We start from the raw sequence: 19,276 nt of genomic DNA, 5'->3' as shown, positions 1-19,276 counted from the left end.
GGGGGGGGGGCAGTGTGTGTGTGTGTGGGGGGGGAGTGTGTGTGTGTGGGGGGGGTGTGTGTGGGGGGGGGGTGTGTGGGGGGGTGTGTGTGGGGGAGGGTGTGTGTGTGTGTGTGTGTGTGGGGGGGGGCAGTGTGTGTGTGTGTGGGGGGGAGTGTGTGTGTGTGTGGGGGGGTGTGTGGGTGGGGGGGGGGGGTGTGTGGGTGTGTGGCGGGAAAAGTGGGGGGGTGTGTGTGTGGGGGGGGGGTGTGTGTGTGTGTGGGGGGGGGGGTGTGTGGGGGGTGGTGTGTGTGGGTGTGTGGCGGGAAAAGTGTGTGTGTGGGGGGGGGGGGGAGTGTTTGTGTGTGGGGTGCAGGTGGGAGAGAGTGGGGGGGGTGGGAGAGTGAGAGAGAAAGAAAGAGAGAGAGTGTGAGAGTGTTGGGGAAGGAGAGAGAGAGAGAGAGTGTGAGTGAGTGTGTGTGAGGGGGAAGGGTTGCCAGAGTGTGTGAGGGAGGAGTTTGTGGGGGGGAGGTGAACATGTGAGGGAGAAGGGAATGAGGTAAAGTGGAACAGGGCGACTGAATGTGGAGGAAATGGAGGATATTACGGGGGAGAGGGGGGAATTAATTAGGGTCTTTCAGAGGAGAGGTGTGACAGAGAGTTTGTTAATGTTATTAACTGTGTATATCTTGCATCTCTTCCAGAAGGGATCTTTGAACATTCGTGGGAGTTTAGGAAGGAGGTGTTTGCCAAGGAAAGGTACAGATCCTGTACAGATGTCCCATCAAACACTCCCAGGGCAGGTACAGCACGGGGTTAGATACAGAGTAAAGCTCCCTCTACACTGTCCCATCAAACACTCCCAGGGCAGGTACAGGGGGTTAGATACAGAGTAATGCTCCCTCTACACTGTCCCATCAAACACTCCCAGGGCAGGTACAGCACGGGGTTAGATACAGAATAAAGCTCCCTCTACACTGTCCCATCAAACACTCCCAGGGCAGGTACAGGGGGTTAGATACAGAGTAAAGCTCCCTCTACACTGTCCCATCAAACACTCCCAGGGTCGGTACAGGGGGTTAGATACAGAATAAAGCTCCCTCGACACTGTCCCATCAAACACTCCGAGGGCAGGTACAGGGGGTTAGATACAGAGTAAAGCTCCCTCTACACTGTCCCATCAAACACTCCCAGGGCAGGTATAGCACGGGGTTAGATACAGAGTAAAGCTCCCTCTACACTGTCCCATCAAACACTCCCAGGGCAGGTACAGCACGGAATTAGATACAGAGTAAAGCTCCCTCTACACTGTCCCATCAAACACTCCCAGGGCAGGTACAGCACGGAATTAGATACAGAGTAAAGCTCCCTCTACACTGTCCCATCAAACACTCCCAGGGTCGGTACAGGGGGTTAGATACAGAGTAAAGCTCCCTCTACACTGTCCCATCAAACAGTCCCAGGGTCGGTACAGGGGGTTAGATAGAGAGTAAAGCTCCCTCTACACTGTCCCATCAAACACTCCCAGGGTCGGTACAGGGGGTTAGATAGAGAGTAAAGCTCCCTCTACACTGTCCCATCAAACACTCTCAGGGCAGGTACAGGGGGTTAGATACAGAGTAAAGCTCCCTCTACACTGTCCCATCAAACACTCCCAGGGCAGGTACAGGGGGTTAGATACAGAGTAAAGCTCCCTCTACACTGTCCCATCAAACACTCCCAGGGCAGGTACAGCACGGGGTTAGATACAGAGTAAAGCTCCCTCTACACTGTCCCATCAAACACTCCCAGGGCAGATTGTGAACCTCAGAGTCAATGTGGAAATAAGCATAACAGATTTTATTAAGTTGTGTCCGTACAGTACAAAGATGTAATATTTAAGAAGGCAATCGGCAACAAGTCTGTACCTCGAAACCCGTCGAGTGAATCTGGCGCTCTCTCACGCTGTGATCTGTTGACTAGATTTCTTCCGGTCTTCCTATGTGTTTGTGCTGTTCAGTTGGCTTTATAATGTGGATAAATGTGAGGTTATCCACTTTGGTGGCAAAAACAGGAAGGCAGAATATTATCTGAATGGCGGCAGATTAGGAAAAGGGGAGGTGCAACGAGACCTGGGTGTCATGGTACATCAGTGATTGAAAGTTGGCCATGCAGGTACAGCAGGCGGTGAAGAAGGCAAATGGCATGTTGGCCTTCATAGCGAGAGGATTTGAGTATAGGAGCAGGGAGGTCTTACTGCAGTTGTACAGGGCCTTGGTAAGGCCACACTGTGAATATTGTGTTCATTTTTGGTCTCCTAATCTGAGGAAGGACGTTCTTGCTATTGAGGGAGTGCAGCGAAGGTTCACTAGACTGATTCCCGGGATGGCAGGACTGACATATGAGGAGAGACTGGATTGTCTGGGCCTGTATTCACTGGAATTTAGAAGAATGAGAGGGGATCTCATAGAAACATATAAAATTCTGACGGGTTTAGACAGGTTAGATGCAGGAAGAATGTTCCCGATGTTGGGGAAGTCCAGAACCAGGGGTCACAGTCTAAGGATAAGGGGTAAGCCATTTAGGACCGAGATGAGGAGAAACTTCTTCACTCAGAGAGTGGTGAACCTGTGGAATTCCCTGCCGCAGAGAGTTGTTGGGGCCAGTTCGTTAGATATATTCAAAAGGGAGTTAGATGTGGCCCTTACGGCTAAAGGGATCGAGGGGTATGGAGAGAAAGCAGGAAAGGGGTACTGAGGGAATGATCAGCCATGATCTTATTGAATGGTGATGCAGGCTCGAAGGGCCGAATGGCCTACTCCTGCACCTATTGTCTGTGTTTAGCAGTTACACCATGCAGTGAATCCCCAATCCCAGCACCAGTCTGAAGAGACTTTTTGGTCTCGAGTTAGACTTTCCACTTCCCCATTTGTCACATGCCAGTTACCATCACCTTTCCTTCTCCCACACAGCAGGATCGCTCGAGAATAGCAGGAACGACAACGACTATGAGTCCAAGGACGAATGCGAAGGTACAGCTTGACGCCTATTGTCGGAGAGAAAATCCTATGACGCCCTCTGCCCCGTCCCCCCTCCGTCAGGTGGCCTGGGTTTGATCAGGTCGCCAGAGGGTGAAAGGTCAGAGACTGACCCCACTCATCGGGACCTTGGAGTGCAGGTCCACAGATCCCTGAAGGTAGCAGGCCAAGCGGATAAGGTGGGTTAAGAAGGCATACCGAATACTTGCCTTTATTGGCCGATGCATGGAATCCAAGAGCAGGGAGGTAATGCATGAACTGTATAACACACTGGTGAGGCCACAGCTGGAGTACTGCGTACAGTTCTGGTCACCACATTACAGGAAGGATGTGATTGCACTGGAGAGGGTACAGAGGAGATTTACCAGGATGTTGCACTGGAGAGGGTACAGAGGAGATTTACCAGGATGTTGCACTGGAGAGGGTACAGAGGAGATTTACCAGGATGTTGCACTAGAGAGGGTACAGAGGAGATTTACCAGGATGTTGCACTAGAGAGGGTACAGAGGAGATTTACCAGGATGTTGCAGTGGAGAGGGTACAGAGGAGATTTACCAGGATGTTGCACTGGAGAGGGTACAGAGGAGATTTACCAGGATGTTGCACTGGAGAGGGTACAGAGGAGATTTACCAGGATGTTGCACTAGAGAGGGTGCAGAGGAGATTTACCAGGATGTTGCACTAGAGAGGGTACAGAGGAGATTTACCAGGATGTTGCACTGGAGAGGGTACAGAGAAGATTTACCAGGATGTTGCACTGGAGAGGGTACAGAGGAGATTTACCAGGATGTTGCACTAGAGAAAGTACAGAGGAGATTTACCAGGATGTAGCACTGGAGAGGGTACAGAGGAGATTTACCAGGATGTTGCACTGGAGAAGGTACAGAGGAGATTTACCGGGATGTTATACTAGAGAGGGTACAGAGGAGATTTACCAGGATGTTGCACTGGAGAGGGTACAGAGGAGATTTACCAGGATGTTGCACTAGAGAGGGTACAGAGGAGATTTACCAGGATGTTGCACTAGAGAGGGTACAGAGGAGATTTACCAGGATGTTGCACTAGAGAGGGTACAGAGGAGATTTACCAGGATGTTGCACTGGAGAGGGTACAGAGGAGATTTACCAGGATGTAGCACTGGAGAGGGTACAGAGGAGATTTACCAGGATGTTGCACTGGAGAGGGTACAGAGGAGATTTACCAGGATGTAGCACTGGAGAGGGTACAGAGGAGATTTACCAGGATGTTGCACTGGAGAGGGTGCAGAGGAGATTTACCAGGATGTTGCACTGGAGAGGGTACAGAGGAGATTTACCAGGATGTTGCACTGGAGAGGGTACAGAGGAGATTTACCAGGGTGTTGCCTGGACTGGAGAATTTTAGCGATGAGGAAAGATTGGATAGGCTGGGTTTGTTTTCTCTGGAACAGAGGAGGCTGAGGGGAGACCTGATTGAGGTGTATAAAATGATGAGGGGGCCTGGATAGAGTGGATAGGACGGACCTGTTTCCCTGGGCAGAGGGGTCAACAGCCAGGGGGCTTGGATTGAAAGTAATTGGGGGGAGGTTGAGAGGGGATTTGAGGGGAGAAGGTGTTGGGGGCAGGAGAGCGGGCGGGTGGTGGGGGGGGGGGGGGGGGAGAGGGTTGAGGGGGTGGCATGGGGGGGGGGGAGGGCCAGGGCGGGATGGAGTTGTGGGATGTGAGGCGGGGCGGGTAGGGGATGGGTGGAGGGCTGGGCTGGGAGGGGAGGGGCTTGGGGGGAATGGGGGAGGGGGGGAGCGGGGGCTGTGGAGGAGGAAGGGATGTTTCGGTGCGGGTGGGGAGCGGCAGTGCTTCGCAACAGGGGACCTGCTCTGTGTTTACCGCAGTTCTCTTTCCCCCCCCCCCCCACCCCAGTGGACCTCGCCATGCAGTCACTCCTCAACAAGCTGATCCGGAAATCCCTGATCGAATCCAGTCACTGTGTGGAGGTGCTGCAGAAGGACCCCAGCTCCCCGCTCTACTCCGTCAAGACCTTCGAAGAACTGCGCCTGTACGTATCCGGTGGTCAAATGCTGTCCGTTGGGAAGTGTTTTGTGATTGTAACTGGCTGGGCAGATGAGGGGACAAGCAGTGGATGTGATATATCTGGATTGTCAGAAGCCTTTCGATAAGGTGCCCCACGCTCTGTACCAGCATGGACCGGGATCGGTTAACAGACAAAAAAAAACAGAAGCATCGAGAGCAGGAAACATAGAAACATAGAAACATAGAAAATAGGTGCAGGAGTAGGCCATTCGGCCCTTCTAGCCTGCACCACCATTCAATGAGTTCATGGCTGAACATTCAACTTCAGTACCCCATTCCTGCTTTCTCACCATACCCCTTGATCCCCCTAGTAGTAAGGACCTCATCTAACTCCTTTTTGAATATATTTAGTGAATTGGCCTCAACAACTTTCTGTGGTAGAGAATTCCACAGGTTCACCACTCTCTGGGTGAAGAAGTTCCTCCGCATCTCGGTCCTAAATGGCTTACCCCTTATCCTTAGACTGTGACCCCTGGTTCTGGACTTCCCCAACATTGGGAACATTCTTCCTGCATCTAACCTGTCTAACCCCGTCAGAATTTTATATGTTTCTATGAGGTCCCCTCTCATTCTTCTGAACTCCAGTGAATATCCATTCGGCCCCTCGAGCCTGCTCCGCCATTTAATACCATCATGGCTGATCCGATCATGGACTCAGCTCCACTTCCCCGCACATCCCCTTATCGGTTAAGGAACTGTCTATCTCTGTCTTAAATCCATTCAATGTCCCGGCTTCCACAGCTCTCTGAGGCAGCGAATTCCACAGATTTACAACCCTCTGAGAGAAGAAATTCCTCCTCATCTCAGTTTTAAATGGGCGGCCCCTTATTCTAAGACCATGCCCCCCTAGTTCTAGTCTCCCCCATCAGTGGGAACATCCTCTCTGCATCCACCTTGTCGAGCCCCCCTCATAATCTGATACGTTTCGATAAGATCACCTCTCATTCTTCTGAATTCCAATGAGTAGAGGCCCAACCTCCTCAAGCGTTCCTCATAAGTCAACCCCCTCATAGAACCATGGACAATAGGAGCAGGAGTAGGCCATTCGGCCCTTCGAGCCTGCACCACCATTCAGTATGATCATGGCTGATCCTCTATCCCAACACCATATTCCCGCTTTCTCCCCATACCCCTTGATGCCTTTTGTGTCTAGAAATCTATCGATCGCCCTCTTAAATATATTCAGTGACTTGGACTCCACAGCCTTCTGTGGTAGAGAATTCCACAGGTTCACCACCCTCTGAGTGAAGACATTTCTCCTCATCTCGGTCCTAAATTTCCTACCCCGTATCCTGAGACTGTGACCCCTTGTTCTAGACTTCCCAGCCCCGGGAAACACCCTCCCCGCATCCAGTCTGTCCAACCCCGTCAGAATTTTATACCTTTCAATGAGATCTCCTCTCATTCTTCTAAACTCCAGTGAATACAGGCCCAGTCGACCCAATCTCTCCTCGTACCACAGTCCTGCCATCCCAGGAATCAGTCTGGTGAACCTTCGCTGCACTCCCTCTGTGGCAAGTGTATCCTTCCTTAGATAAGGAGACCAGAACTGCTCACAATACTCCAGGTGTGGTCTCACCAAGGCCCTGTATAACTGGAGTAAGACATCCTGGCTCCTGTACACAAACCCTCTTGCAATGAAGGCCAACGTATCATTTCCCTCCCTAACTGCTTGCTACACCTGCGTGTTGGCTTTCAATGACTGGTGTACAAGGACACCCATGATATTGGAGATAATATATTGACGTGGATGGAGAACTGGTTGGCAGACAGGAAGCAGAGAGTTGGGATAAACTGGCCCTTTTCAGAATGGCAGGCAGTGACTAGTGGGGTGCCGCAGGGCTCAGTGCTGGGACCCCAGCTCTTTACAATATACATCAATGATTTGGATGAAGTAATTGAATGTAATATCTCCAAGTTTGCAGATGACACTAAGCTGGGTGGCAGTGTGAGCTGTGAGGAGGATGCTAAGAGGCTGCAGAGCGACTTGGACAGGTTAGGTGAGTGGGCAAATGCATGGCAGATGCAGTATAATGTGGATAAATGTGAGGTTATCCACTTTGGTGGCAAAAACAGGAAGACAGAATCATCTGAATGGCGACAGATTAGGAAAAGGGGAGGTGCAACGAGACCTGGGTGTCATGGTTCATCAGTCATTGAAAGTTGGCATGCAGGTACAGCAGGCGGTGAAGAAGGCAAATGTATGTTGGCCTTCATAGCGAGGGGATTTGAGTATAGGAGCAGGGAGGTCTTACTGCAGTTGTACAGGGTCTTGGTGAGGCCTCACCTGGAATATTGTGTTCAGTTTTGGTCTCCTAATCTGAGGAAGGACGTTCTTGCTATTGAGAAACATGTAAAATTCTGACGGGACTGGACAGGTTAGATGCAGGAAGAATGTTCCCGATGTTGGGGAAGTCCAGAACCAGGGACACAGTCGAAGGATAAGGGGTAAGCCATTGAGGACCGAGATGAGGAGAAACTTCTTCACTCAGAGAGTGGTGAACCTGTGGAATTCTCTACCGCAGAGAGTTGTTGAGGCCAGTTCATTGGATATATTCAAAAGGGAGTTAGATGTGGCCCTTACGGCTAAAGGGATCAAGGGGTATGGAGAGAAAGCAGGAAAGGGGTCCTGAGGTGAATGATCAGCCCTGATCTTATTGAATGGTGGTGCAGGCTCGAAGGGCCGAATAGCCGACTCCTGCACCTACTTTCTATGTTTCGATGTTTCTTTGTCCCTCTGTACATCGACACTTCCCAAGCCATCACCATTTCAATAATACTTTGTCCTTATGTTTTTTCTACCAAAGTGGATAACTTCACATTATCTGCCATATGTTTGCCCATTTTCTCAACCTACAATTTGGCAGAAAAAAAATCAAAGAGCAAGTTATTATTTAAATGGGGAAAGATTGCAAAGTGCTGCAGTACAGCGGGACCTGGGGGTCCTGGTGCATGGAACACAAAAGGATAGTACGCAGGTACAGCAAGTGATCAGGAAGGCCAATGGTATCTTGGCCTTTATTGCAAAGGGGATGGAGTATAAAAGCAGGGAAGTCTTGCTCCAGTTATACAGGGTATTGGTGAGGCCACACCTGGAGTACTGCGTGCAGTTTTGGTCTCCGTATTTACGAAAGGATACACTTGCTTTGGAGGCAGTTCAGAGAAGGTTCACTCGGTTGATTCCGGGGATGAGGGGGGTTGACTTATGAGGAAAGGTTGAGGAGGTTGGGCCTCTACTCATTGGAATTCAGAAGAATGAGAGGTGATCTTATCGAAACGTATCAGATTACGAGGGGGGCTCGACAAGGTGGATGCAGAGAGGATGTTCCCACTGATGGGGGAGACTAGAACTAGGGGGCATGGTCTTAGAATAAGGGGCCGCCCATTTAAAACTGAGATGAGGAGGAATTTCTTCTCTCAGAGGGTTGTAAATCTGTGGAATTCGCTGCCTCAGAGAGCTGTGGAAGCCGGGACATTGAATATATTTAAGACAGAGATAGACAGTTCCTTAACCGATAAGGGGATAAGGGGGCGGGCAGGGAAGTGGAGCTGTGTCCATGATCGGATCAGCCCATGATGGTATTAAATGGCGGAGCAGGCTCGAGGGGCCGAATGGCCGACTCCTGCTCCTATTTCTTATGTTCTTATCTAAATCGCCTTGAGGCGTCTTTGCAAGTAGGAATTAACGGATTTTGGCAGGCTGTAACTGTTGGGGTGTCGCAGGGATTGGCACAGGGGGCGGATGTTACGGAGGTGGGAAACAGGCGGTTTGAGTTCTGCTGCGGACATGTGGCCGGGTGCTCATTTCGGGGTCAGCTGTGACACCGAGGTTGGGAACAATCTGGCTCAGCCTCAGACAGGAGTTGGGGAGAGGGAGGGTTCCGGGGGCTGGAGAACGCAGTTTGTCAGACAGGAAACAAAGAGTAGGAGTAAATGGGGACTTTTCAGAATGGCAGGCAGTGACTAGTGGGGTACCGCAAGGTTCTGTGCTGGGGCCCCAGCTGTTTACATTGTACATTAATGATTTAGACGAGGGGATTAAATGTAGTATCTCCAAATTTGCGGATGACACTAAGTTGGGTGGCAGTGTGAGCTGCGAGGAGGATGCTATGAGGCTGCAGAGCGACTTGGATAGGTTAGGTGAGTGGGCAAATGCATGGCAGATGAAGTATAATGTGGATAAATGTGAGGTTATCCACTTTGGTGGTAAAAACAGAGAGACAGACTATTATCTGAATGGTGACAGATTAGGAAAAGGGAAGGTGCAACGAGACCTGGGTGTCATGGTACATCAGTCATTGAAGGTTGGCATGCAGGTACAGCAGGCGGTTAAGAAAGCAAATGGCATGTTGGCCTTCATAGCGAGGGGATTTGAGTACAGGGGCAGGGAGGTGTTGCTACAGTTGTCCAGGGCCTTGGTGAGGCCACACCTGGAGTATTGTGTACAGTTTTGGTCTCCTAACTTGAGGAAGGACATTCTTGCTATTGAGGGAGTGCAGCGAAGGTTCACCAGACTGATTCCCGGGATGGTGGGACTGACATATCAAGAAAGACTGGATCAACTGGGCTTGTATTCACTGGAGTTCAGAAGAGTGAGAGGGGACCTCATAGAAACGTTTAAAATTCTGACGGGTTTGGACAGGTTGGATGCAGGAAGAATGTTCCCAATGTTGGGGAAGTCCAGAACCAGGGGTCACAGTCTAAGGATAAGGGGTAAGCCATTTAGGACCGAGATAAGGAGAAACTTCTTCACCCAGAGAGTGGTGAACCTGTGGAATTCTCTACCGCAGAAAGTAGTTGAGGCCAATTCACTAAATATATTCAAAAAGGAGTTAGATGTAGTCCTTACTACTAGGGGGATCAAGGGGTATGGCGAGAAAGCAGGAAGGGGGTACTGAAGTTTCATGTTCAGCCATGAACTCATTGAATGGCGGTGCAGGCTAGAAGGGCTGAATGGCCTACTCCTGCACCTATTTTCTATGTTTCTATGTGGTGGGGACCGAAAACAACGCCTTTGGTCTTCCCCAATATTCAATTGGAGAAGATTTCTGCTTATCCAGGACTGGGACAGGATAACAGGGTACTTAGACAATCATAGTAGGATTGGGCACAGATTCATGAAAGGGAAATCATGTTTGCCGCAACTGTTAGCTGTTTGAGGTTGTAACTAGCAGAATAGAGGGAGGGGCGGTACTGAGGGAGCGCCGTACTGTCGGAGGGGCAGTACTGAGGGAGTGCCGTACTGCGCTGTTGGAGGGGCGGTACAGAGGGAGCGCAGTACTGAGGGAGCACCACACTGTCGGAGGGGCAGTACTGAGGGAGTGCCGTACTGCGCTGTTGGAGGGGCAGTACTGAGGGAGTGCCGTACTGCGCTGTTGGAGGGGCGGTACAGAGGGAGCGCAGTACTGAGGGAGCACCACACTGTCGGAGGGGCAGTACTGAGGGAGTGCCGTACTGCGCTGTTGGAGGGGCGGTACTGAGGGAGTGCCGTACTGCGCTGTTGGAGGGGCAGTACTGAGGGAGCGCCGCACTGTCGGAGGGGCAGTACTGAGAGCGCCGCACTGTCGGAGGGGCAGTACTGAGGGAGCGCCGCACTGTCGGAGGGGCAGTACTGAGGGAGCGCCGCACTGTCGGAGGGACAGTACTGAGGGAGTGCCGCACTGTCGGAGGGGCAGTACTGAGGGAGCGCCGCACTGTAGGAGGGGCAGTACTGAGGGAGTGCCGCACTGTCGGAGGGACAGTACTGAGGGAGCGCCGCACTGTCGGAGGGGCAGTACTGAGGGAGTGCCGCACTGTCGGAGGGGCAGTACTGAGGGAGCGCCGCACTGTCGGAGGGGCAGTACTGAGGGAGTGCTGTACCGCACTGTCGGAGGGGCAGTACTGAGGGAGCGCCGCACTGTCGGAGGGGCAGTACTGAGGGAGCGCCGCACTGTCGGAGGGGCAGTACTGAGGGAGTGCCGCACTGTCGGAGGGGCAGTACTGAGGGAGCCCTGCACTGTCGGAGGGGCAGTACTGAGGGAGCGCTGCACTGTCGGAGGGGCAGTACTGAGGGAGTGCCGCACTGTCGGAGGGACAGTACTGAGGGAGTGCCGCACTGTCGGAGGGCAGTACTGAGCGAACGCCGCACTGTCGGAGGGGCCGTCTTTCAGATGAGACATTAAACCGAGGCCCCGTCTGCTCTCTCGGGTGGATGTAAAAGATCCCGGGGCACTATTTGGAAGAAGAGCGGGGGGAGTTCTCCCCGGTGTCCTGGGGCCAATATTTATCCCTCAATCAACATCACAAAAACACAGATTATCCGGGTCATTGTCACATCGCTGTGTGTGGGAGCCTGCTGTGCGCAAATTGGCTGCTGTGTTTCCCACAATGCAACAGTGAGCCCACTCCCAAAAGTACGTCATTGGCTGTAAAGCGCTTTGGGACGTGCGGTGGTCGTAAAAAGGCGCCACATAAAGGCACGTCCTTCTTTCCTTCCTTCATTTCTTTCACGCACCTCCAGTGACCGACTGTTCTTCCAATCGCCCACAGGAAGCGGCTGTTGCTGCAAGGTGTCTACGCGATGGGATTCAACCGGCCGTCCAAAATCCAGGAGGCAGCTCTCCCCATGATGCTGGCTGACCCGTGAGTGTTCTGGACAGGGCCTCGGGGGGGGGGGCTCTGTGTGTGTGTCGGGGGGGGCTCTGTGTGTGTGTGAGGAGAGTGTGTGTGTGTGTCGGGGGGAGCGTGTGTGTGTGTCGGGGGGAGCGTGTGTGTGTGTCGGGGGGAGCGTGTGTGTGTGTCGGGGGGAGCGTGTGTGTGTGTCGGGGGGAGCGTGTGCGTGTGTCGGGGGGAGCGTGTGTGTGTGTCGGGGGGAGCGTGTGTGTGTGTGTAGGGGGAGCGTGTGCGTGTGTGTAGGGGGAGCGTGTGTGTGTGTCGGGGGGAGCGTGTGTGTGTGTCGGGGGAGTGTGTGTGTGTGTCGGGGGGAGCGTGTGTGTGTGTCGGGGGGAGCGTGTGTGTGTGTCGGGGGGAGCGTGTGTGTGTGTCGGGGGGAGCGTGTGTGTGTGTCGGGGGGAGCGTGTGTGTGTGTCGGGGGGAGCGTGTGTGTGTGTCGGGGGGAGCGTGTGTGTGTGTCGGGGGGAGCGTGTGTGTGTGTCGGGGGGAGCGTGTGTGTGTGTCGGGGGGAGCGTGTGTGTGTGTCGGGGGGAGCGTGTGTGTGTGTCGGGGGAGCGTGTGTGTGTGTGTGTCGGGGGGAGCGTGTGTGTGTGTCGGGGGGAGCGTGTGTGTGTGCCGGGGGGAGCGTGTGTGTGTGTCGGGGGGAGCGTGTGTGTGTGTCGGGGGGAGCGTGTGTGTGTGTCGGGGGGAGCGTGTGTGTGTGTCGGGGGGAGCGTGTGTGTGTGTCGGGGGAGCGTGTGTGTGTGTGTGTCGGGGGGAGCGTGTGCGTGTGTCGGGGGGAGCGTGTGCGTGTGTCGGGGGGAGCGTGTGCGTGTGTCGGGGGGAGCGTGTGCGTGTGTCGGGGGGAGCGTGTGTGTGTGTCGGGGGGAGCGTGTGTGTGTGTCGGGGGGAGCGTGTGCGTGTGTCGGGGGGAGCGTGTGCGTGTGTCGGGGGGAGCGTGTGTGTGTCGGGGGGAGCGTGTGTGTGTCGGGGGGAGCGTGTGTGTGTCGGGGGGAGCGTGTGCGTGTGTCGGGGGGAGCGTGTGCGTGTGTCGGGGGGAGCGTGTGCGTGTGTCGGGGGGAGCGTGTGCGTGTGTCGGGGGGAGCGTGTGTGTGTGTCGGGGGGAGCGTGTGTGTGTGTCGGGGGGAGTGTGTGTGTGTGTGTGTCGGGGGGAGCGTGTGTGAGGAGAGCGTGTGTGTGTGTCGGGGGGAGCGTGTGTGTGTGTCGGGGGGAGCGTGTGCGTGTGTCGGGGGGAGTGTGTGTGTGTGTCGGGGGGTGCGTGTGTCGGGGGGAGCGTGTGCGTGTGTCGGGGGGAGCGTGTGCGTGTGTCGGGGGGAGCGTGTGCGTGTGTCGGGGGGAGCGTGTGTGTGTGTGTCGGGGGGAGCGTGTGTGTGTGTCGGGGGGAGTGTGTGTGTGTGTCGGGGGGAGTGTGTGTGTGTGTCGGGGGGAGCGTGTGTGTGTGTCGGGGGGAGTGTGTGTGTGTGTCGGGGGGAGCGTGTGCGTGTGTCGGGGGGAGTGTGTGTGTGTGTCGGGGGGAGCGTGTGTGTGTGTCGGGGGGAGCGTGTGTGTGTGTCGGGGGGAGCGTGTGTGTGTGTGTGTCGGGGGGAGTGTGTGTGTGTGTCGGGGGGAGCGTGTGTGTGTGTGTGTCGGGGGGAGCGTGTGTGTGTGTGTGTCGGGGGGAGTGTGTGCGTGTGTCGGGGGGAGTGTGTGTGTGTGTCGGGGGGAGCGTGTGTGTGTGTCGGGGGGAGCGTGTGTGTGTGTCGGGGGGAGCGTGTGTGTGTGTCGGGGGAGCGTGTGTGTGTGTCGGGGGAGCGTGTGTGTGTGTCGGGGGGAGCGTGTGTGTGTGTCGGGGGAGCGTGTGTGTGTGTCGGGGGGAGCGTGTGTGTGTGTCGGGGGGAGTGTGTGTGTGTGTCGGGGGGAGTGTGTGTGTGTGTCGGGGGGAGCGTGTGTGTGTGTCGGGGGGAGCGTGTGTGTGTGTCGGGGGAGCGTGTGTGTGTGTCGGGGAGTGTGTGTGTGTGTCGGGGGGAGTGTGTGTGTGTGTCGGGGGGAGCGTGTGTGTGTGTCGGGGGGAGTGTGTGTGTGTGTCGGGGGGAGCGTGTGTGTGTGTCGGGGGGAGCGAGTGTGTGTGTCGGGGGAGTGTGTGTGTGTGTCGGGGGGAGCGTGTGTGTGTGTCGGGGGGAGCGTGTGTGTGTGTCGGGGGGAGCGAGTGTGTGTGTCGGGGGAGTGTGTGTGTGTGTCGGGGAGTGTGTGTGTGTGTCGGGGGGAGTGTGTGTGTGTGTCGGGGGGAGCGTGTGTGTGTGTCGGGGGGAGCGTGTGTGTGTGTCGGGGGGAGCGTGTGTGTGTGTCGGGGGGAGCGAGTGTGTGTGTCGGGGGAGTGTGTGTGTGTGTCGGGGAGTGTGTGTGTGTGTCGGGGGGAGTGTGTGTGTGTGTCGGGGGAGTGTGTGTGTGTGTGTCGGGGGGAGCGTGTGTCGGGGGGAGTGTGTGTGTGTGTCGGGGGGAGCGTGTGCGTGTGTCGGGGGGAGCGTGTGTGTGTGTGTGTCGGGGGGAGCGAGTGTGTGTGTGTCGGGGGGAGCGTGTGTCGGGGGGAGTGTGTGTGTGTGTCGGGGGGAGTGTGTGCGTGTGTCGGGGGAGCGTGTGCGTGTGTCGGGGGGAGCGTGTGCGTGTGTCGGGGGGAGCGTGTGCGTGTGTCGGGGGGAGCGTGTGCGTGTGTCGGGGGGAGCGTGTGCGTGTGTCGGGGGGAGCGTGTGCGTGTGTGTGTCGGGGGGAGCGTGTGTGTGTGTGTGTGTCGGGGGGAGCGTGTGTGTGTGTGTGTGTCGGGGGGAGTGTGTGTGTGTGTGTCGGGGGGAGCGTGTGTGTGTGTCGGGGGGAGCGTGTGTGTGTGTCGGGGGGAGCGTGTGTGTGTGTCGGGGGGAGCGTGTGTGTGTGTGTCGGGGGGAGTGTGTGTGTGTGTCGGGGGGAGCGTGTGTGTGTGTCGGGGGGAGCGTGTGTGTGTGTGTCGGGGGGAGTGTGTGTGTGTGTCGGGGAGTGTGTGTGTGTGTCGGGGGGAGCGTGTGTGTGTGTGTCGGGGGGAGCGTGTGCGTGTGTCGGGGGGAGCGTGTGTGTGTGTGTCGGGGGGAGCGTGTGTGTGTGTCGGGGGGAGCGTGTGTGTGTGTGTCGGGGGGAGCGTGTGCGTGTGTCGGGGGGAGCGTGTGTGTGTGTCGGGGGGAGCGTGTGTGTGTGTGTGTCGGGGGGAGTGTGTGTGTGTGTCGGGGGGAGCGTGTGCGTGTGTCGGGGGGAGCGTGTGTGTGTGTGTCGGGGGGAGCGTGTGCGTGTGTCGGGGGGAGCGTGTGCGTGTGTCGGGGGGAGCGTGTGTGTGTGTCGGGGGGAGCGTGTGTGTGTGTCGGGGGGAGCGTGTGTGTGTGTCGGGGAGTGTGTGTGTGTCGGGGGGAGTGTGTGCGTGTGTCGGGGGGAGTGTGTGCGTGTGTCGGGGGGAGCGTGTGCGTGTGTCGGGGGGAGCGTGTGTGTGTGTCGGGGGGAGTGTGTGTGTGTCGGGGGGAGCGTGTGTGTGTCGGGGGGAGTGTGTGTGTGTCGGGGGGAGTGTGTGTGTGTCGGGGGGAGTGTGTGCGTGTGTCGGGGGGAGTGTGTGTGTGTGTCGGGGAGTGTGTGTGTGTCGGGGGGAGTGTGTGTGTGTGTCGGGGAGTGTGTGTGTGTCGGGGGGAGTGTGTGCGTGTGTCGGGGGGAGCGTGTGCGTGTGTCGGGGGGAGCGTGTGTCGGGGGGAGCGTGTGCGTGTGTCGGGGGGAGCGTGTGCGTGTGTCGGGGGGAGCGTGTGCGTGTGTCGGGGGGAGCGTGTGCGTGTGTCGGGGGGAGCGTGTGCGTGTGTCGGGGGGAGCGTGTGCGTGTGTCGGGGGGAGCGTGTGCGTGTGTCGGGGGGAGCGTGTGCGTGTGTCGGGGGGAGCGTGTGCGTGTGTCGGGGGGAGCGTGTGCGTGTGTCGGGGGGAGCGTGTGTGTGTGTCGGGGGAGCGTGTGCGTGTGTCGGGGGGAGCGTGTGCGTGTGTCGGGGGGAGCGTGTGCGTGTGTCGGGGGGGGCTCTGTGTGTGTGTCGGGGGGAGCGTGTGCGTGTGTCGGGGGGGGCTCTGTGTGTGTGTCGGGGGGAGTGTGTGTGTGTCGGGGGGAGTGTGTGTGTGTCGGGGGGAGTGTGTGTGTGTCGGGGGGAGTGTGTGTGTCGGGGGGAGCGTGTGTGTCGGGGAGTGTGTGTGTGTGTCGGGGAGCGTGTGTGTGTGTCGGGGGGAGTGTGTGTGTCGGGGGGAGTGTGTGTGTGTCGGGGGGAGTGTGTGTGTCGGGGGGAGTGTGTGTGTCGGGGGGAGTGTGTGTGTGTGTCGGGGGGAGTGTGTGTGTGTGTCGGGGGGAGTGTGTGTGTGTGTCGGGGGGAGTGTGTGTGTGTGTCGGGGGAGCGTGTGTGTGTGTCGGGGGGAGTGTGTGTGTGTGTAGGGGGGAGCGTGTGCGTGTGTGAGGAGAGCGTGTGTGTGTGTGTCGGGGGGAGCGTGTGTCGGGGGGAGCGTGTGTGTGTGTCGGGGGGAGCGTGTGTGTGTGTCGGGGGGAGCGTGTGTGTGTGTGTCGGGGGGAGCGTGTGTGTGTGTCGGGGGGAGCGTGTGTCGGGGGGAGCGTGTGCGTGTGTCGGGGGGAGCGTGTGCGTGTGTCGGGGGGAGCGTGTGTGTGTGTGTCGGGGGGAGCGTGTGTGTGTGTGTCGGGGGGAGCGTGTGTGTGTGTCGGGGGGAGCGTGTGTGTGTGTCGGGGGGAGCGTGTGTGTGTGTCGGGGAGCGTGTGTGTGTGTCGGGGGGAGCGTGTGTGTGTGTGAGGAGAGCGTGTGTGTGTGTCGGGGGGAGCGTGTGTGTGTGTCGGGGGGAGCGTGTGTGTGTGTCGGGGGGAGCGTGTGTGTGTGTCGGGGGGAGCGTGTGTGTGTGTGTCGGGGGGAGCGTGTGTGTGTGTCGGGGGGAGCGTGTGCGTGTGTCGGGGGGAGCGTGTGCGTGTGTCGGGGGGAGCGTGTGCGTGTGTCGGGGGGAGCGTGTGCGTGTGTCGGGGGGAGCGTGTGCGTGTGTCGGGGGGAGCGTGTGCGTGTGTCGGGGGGAGCGTGTGCGTGTGTCGGGGGGAGCGTGTGCGTGTGTCGGGGGGAGCGTGTGCGTGTGTCGGGGGGAGCGTGTGCGTGTGTCGGGGGGAGCGTGTGCGTGTGTCGGAGGGAGTGTGTGTGTGTGTGTCGGGGGGAGCGTGTGTGTGTGTCGGGGGGAGCGTGTGTGTGTCGGGGGGAGTGTGTGTGTGTGTGTCGGGGGGAGCGTGTGTGTGTGTCGGGGGGAGCGTGTGTGTCGGGGGGCTCTGTGTGTGTGTCGGGGGGAGCGTGTGTGTGTGTCGGGGGGAGCGTGTGTGTGTGTCGGGGGAGTGTGTGTGTGTCGGGGGAGTGTGTGTGTGTCGGGGGAGCGTGTGCGTGTGTCGGGGGAGCGTGTGCGTGTGTCGGGGGAGCGTGTGCGTGTGTCGGGGGAGCGTGTGCGTGTGTCGGGGGAGCGTGTGCGTGTGTCGGGGGAGCGTGTGCGTGTGTCGGGGGAGCGTGTGCGTGTGTCGGGGGGAGCGTGTGTGTGTGTCGGGGGGAGCGTGTGTGTGTGTGTCGGGGGAGCGTGTGCGTGTGTCGGGGGGAGCGTGTGCGTGTGTCGGGGGGAGCGTGTGCGTGTGTCGGGGGGAGCGTGTGCGTGTGTCGGGGGGAGCGTGTGCGTGTGTCGGGGGAGCGTGTGTGTGTGTCGGGGGGAGCGTGTGCGTGCGTCGGGGGGAGCGTGTGTGTGCGTCGGGGGGAGCGTGTGTGTGTGTCGGGGGAGCGTGTGTGTGCTGTGTCGGGGGGAGCGTGTGCGTGTGTGTGTCGGGGGGAGCGTGTGTGTGTGTGTGTGTCGGGGGGAGCGTGTGTGTGTGTGTGTGTCGGGGGAGTGTGTGTGTGTGTGTGTGTCGGGGGGAGTGTGTGTGTGTGTCGGGGGAGCGTGTGTGTGTGTGTGTGTCGGGGGGAGTGTGTGTGTGTGTCGGGGGGAGCGTGTGCGTGTGTCGGGGGGAGCGTGTGCGTGTGTGTGTCGGGGGGAGCGTGTGCGTGTGTGTGTCGGGGGGAGTGTGTGTGTGTGTCGGGGGGAGTGTGTGTGTGTGTCGGGGGGAGTGTGTGTGTGTGTCGGGGGGAGTGTGTGTGTGTGTCGGGGGGAGCGGTGTGCGTGTGTCGGGGGGAGCGTGTGTGAGGAGAGCGTGTGTGTGTGTGTCGGGGGGAGTGTGTGTGTCGGGGGGAGTGTGTGTGTGTGTCGGGGGGAGCGTGTGTGTGTGTCGGGGGGAGCGTGTGTGTGTGTCGGGGGGAGTGTGTGTGTGTGTCGGGGGGAGCGTGTGTGTGTGTCGGGGGGAGCGTGTGTGTGTGTCGGGGGGAGTGTGTGTGTGTGTCGGGGGGAGCGTGTGTGTGTGTGTCGGGGGGAGTGTTGTGTGTGTGTCGGGGGGAGTGTGTGTGTGTGTGTGTCGGGGGGAGTGTGTGTGTGTGTCGGGGGGGAGCGTGTGTGTGTGTGTCGGGGGGAGCGTGTGTGTGTGTGTCGGGGGGAGCGTGTGTGTGTGTCGGGGGACGTGTGTGTGTGTCGGGGGGAGCGTGTGTGTGTGTCGGGGGGAGCGTGTGTGTGTGTGTGTCGGGGGGAGTGTGTGTGTGTGTCGGGGGGAGCGTGTGTGTGTGTCGGGGGGAGCGTGTGTGGTGTGTGTCGGGGGGAGCGTGTTGTGTGTGTGTGTCGGGGGGAGTGTGTGTGTGTGTCGGGGGGAGCGTGTGTGTGTGTGTGTGTCGGGGGGAGCGTGTGTGTGTGTCGGGGGGAGCGTGTGTGTGTGTCGGGGGGAGTGTGTGTGTGTGTCGGGGGGAGCGAGTGTGTGTGTCGGGGAGTGTGTGTGTGTGTCGGGGGGAGTGTGTGTGTGTGTCGGGGGGGAGCGTGTGTGTGTGTGTGTCGGGGGGAGCGTGTGTGTGGTGTGTCGGGGGGAGCGTGTGTGTGTGTGGTCGGGGGGAGTGTGTGTGTGTGTCGGGGGGAGCGTGTGTGTGTGTCGGGGGGAGCGTGTGTGTGTGTCGGGGGGAGCGTGAGAGTGTCGGGGGGAGCGTGTGTGTGTGTGTGTCGGGGGGGAGTGTGTGTGTGTGTCGGGGGGAGCGTGTGTGTGTGTGTGTCGGGGGAGTGTGTGTGTGTGTCGGGGGGAGCGTGTGTGTGTGTCGGGGGGAGCGTGAGAGTGTCGGGGGGAGCGTGTGCGTGTCGGGGGGGAGCGTGTGCGTGTGTCGGGGGGAGTGTGTGTGTGTGTCGGGGGAGCGTGTGCGTGTGTCGGGGGAGCGTGTGCGTGTGTAGGGGGGAGCGTGTGCGTGTGTCGGGGGGAGCCTGTTGTGTGTGTCGGGGGGAGCGTGTGTGTGTCGGGGGAGCGTGTGTGTGTCGGGGGGAGCGTGTGTGTGTCGGGGGGGAGCGTGTGCGTGTGTAGGGGGGAGCGTGTGTGTGTGTCGGGGGGAGCGTGTGTGTGTCGGGGGGGAGCGTGTGCGTGTGTAGGGGGGAGCGTGTGTGTGTGTCGGGGGCAGCGTGTGTAGGGGG

At 58.1% G+C, this 19,276-nt stretch overlaps 1 long non-coding RNA gene across 1 annotated transcript; it reads left to right on the top strand.

The window, feature by feature from the left end:
• The first annotated feature begins 681 nt into the window (after positions 1 to 681).
• LOC139249378 (uncharacterized) lies at positions 682 to 11,678 on the top strand. Its single transcript, XR_011591159.1, has 4 exons — positions 682 to 738; positions 2,931 to 2,990; positions 4,892 to 5,027; positions 11,591 to 11,678. It is a non-coding gene; the product is annotated as an uncharacterized lncRNA (long non-coding RNA).
• The last annotated feature ends 7,598 nt before the right edge of the window (positions 11,679 to 19,276 follow it).

The sequence above is a fragment of the Pristiophorus japonicus genome, unplaced genomic scaffold (assembly GCF_044704955.1).
Source record: "Pristiophorus japonicus isolate sPriJap1 unplaced genomic scaffold, sPriJap1.hap1 HAP1_SCAFFOLD_3084, whole genome shotgun sequence".
Lineage (NCBI taxonomy): Eukaryota > Metazoa > Chordata > Chondrichthyes > Pristiophoridae > Pristiophorus > Pristiophorus japonicus.
The sequence above is the reverse complement of the archived record's forward strand: the minus strand, read 5'-3'. Positions and strand labels throughout refer to the sequence as shown.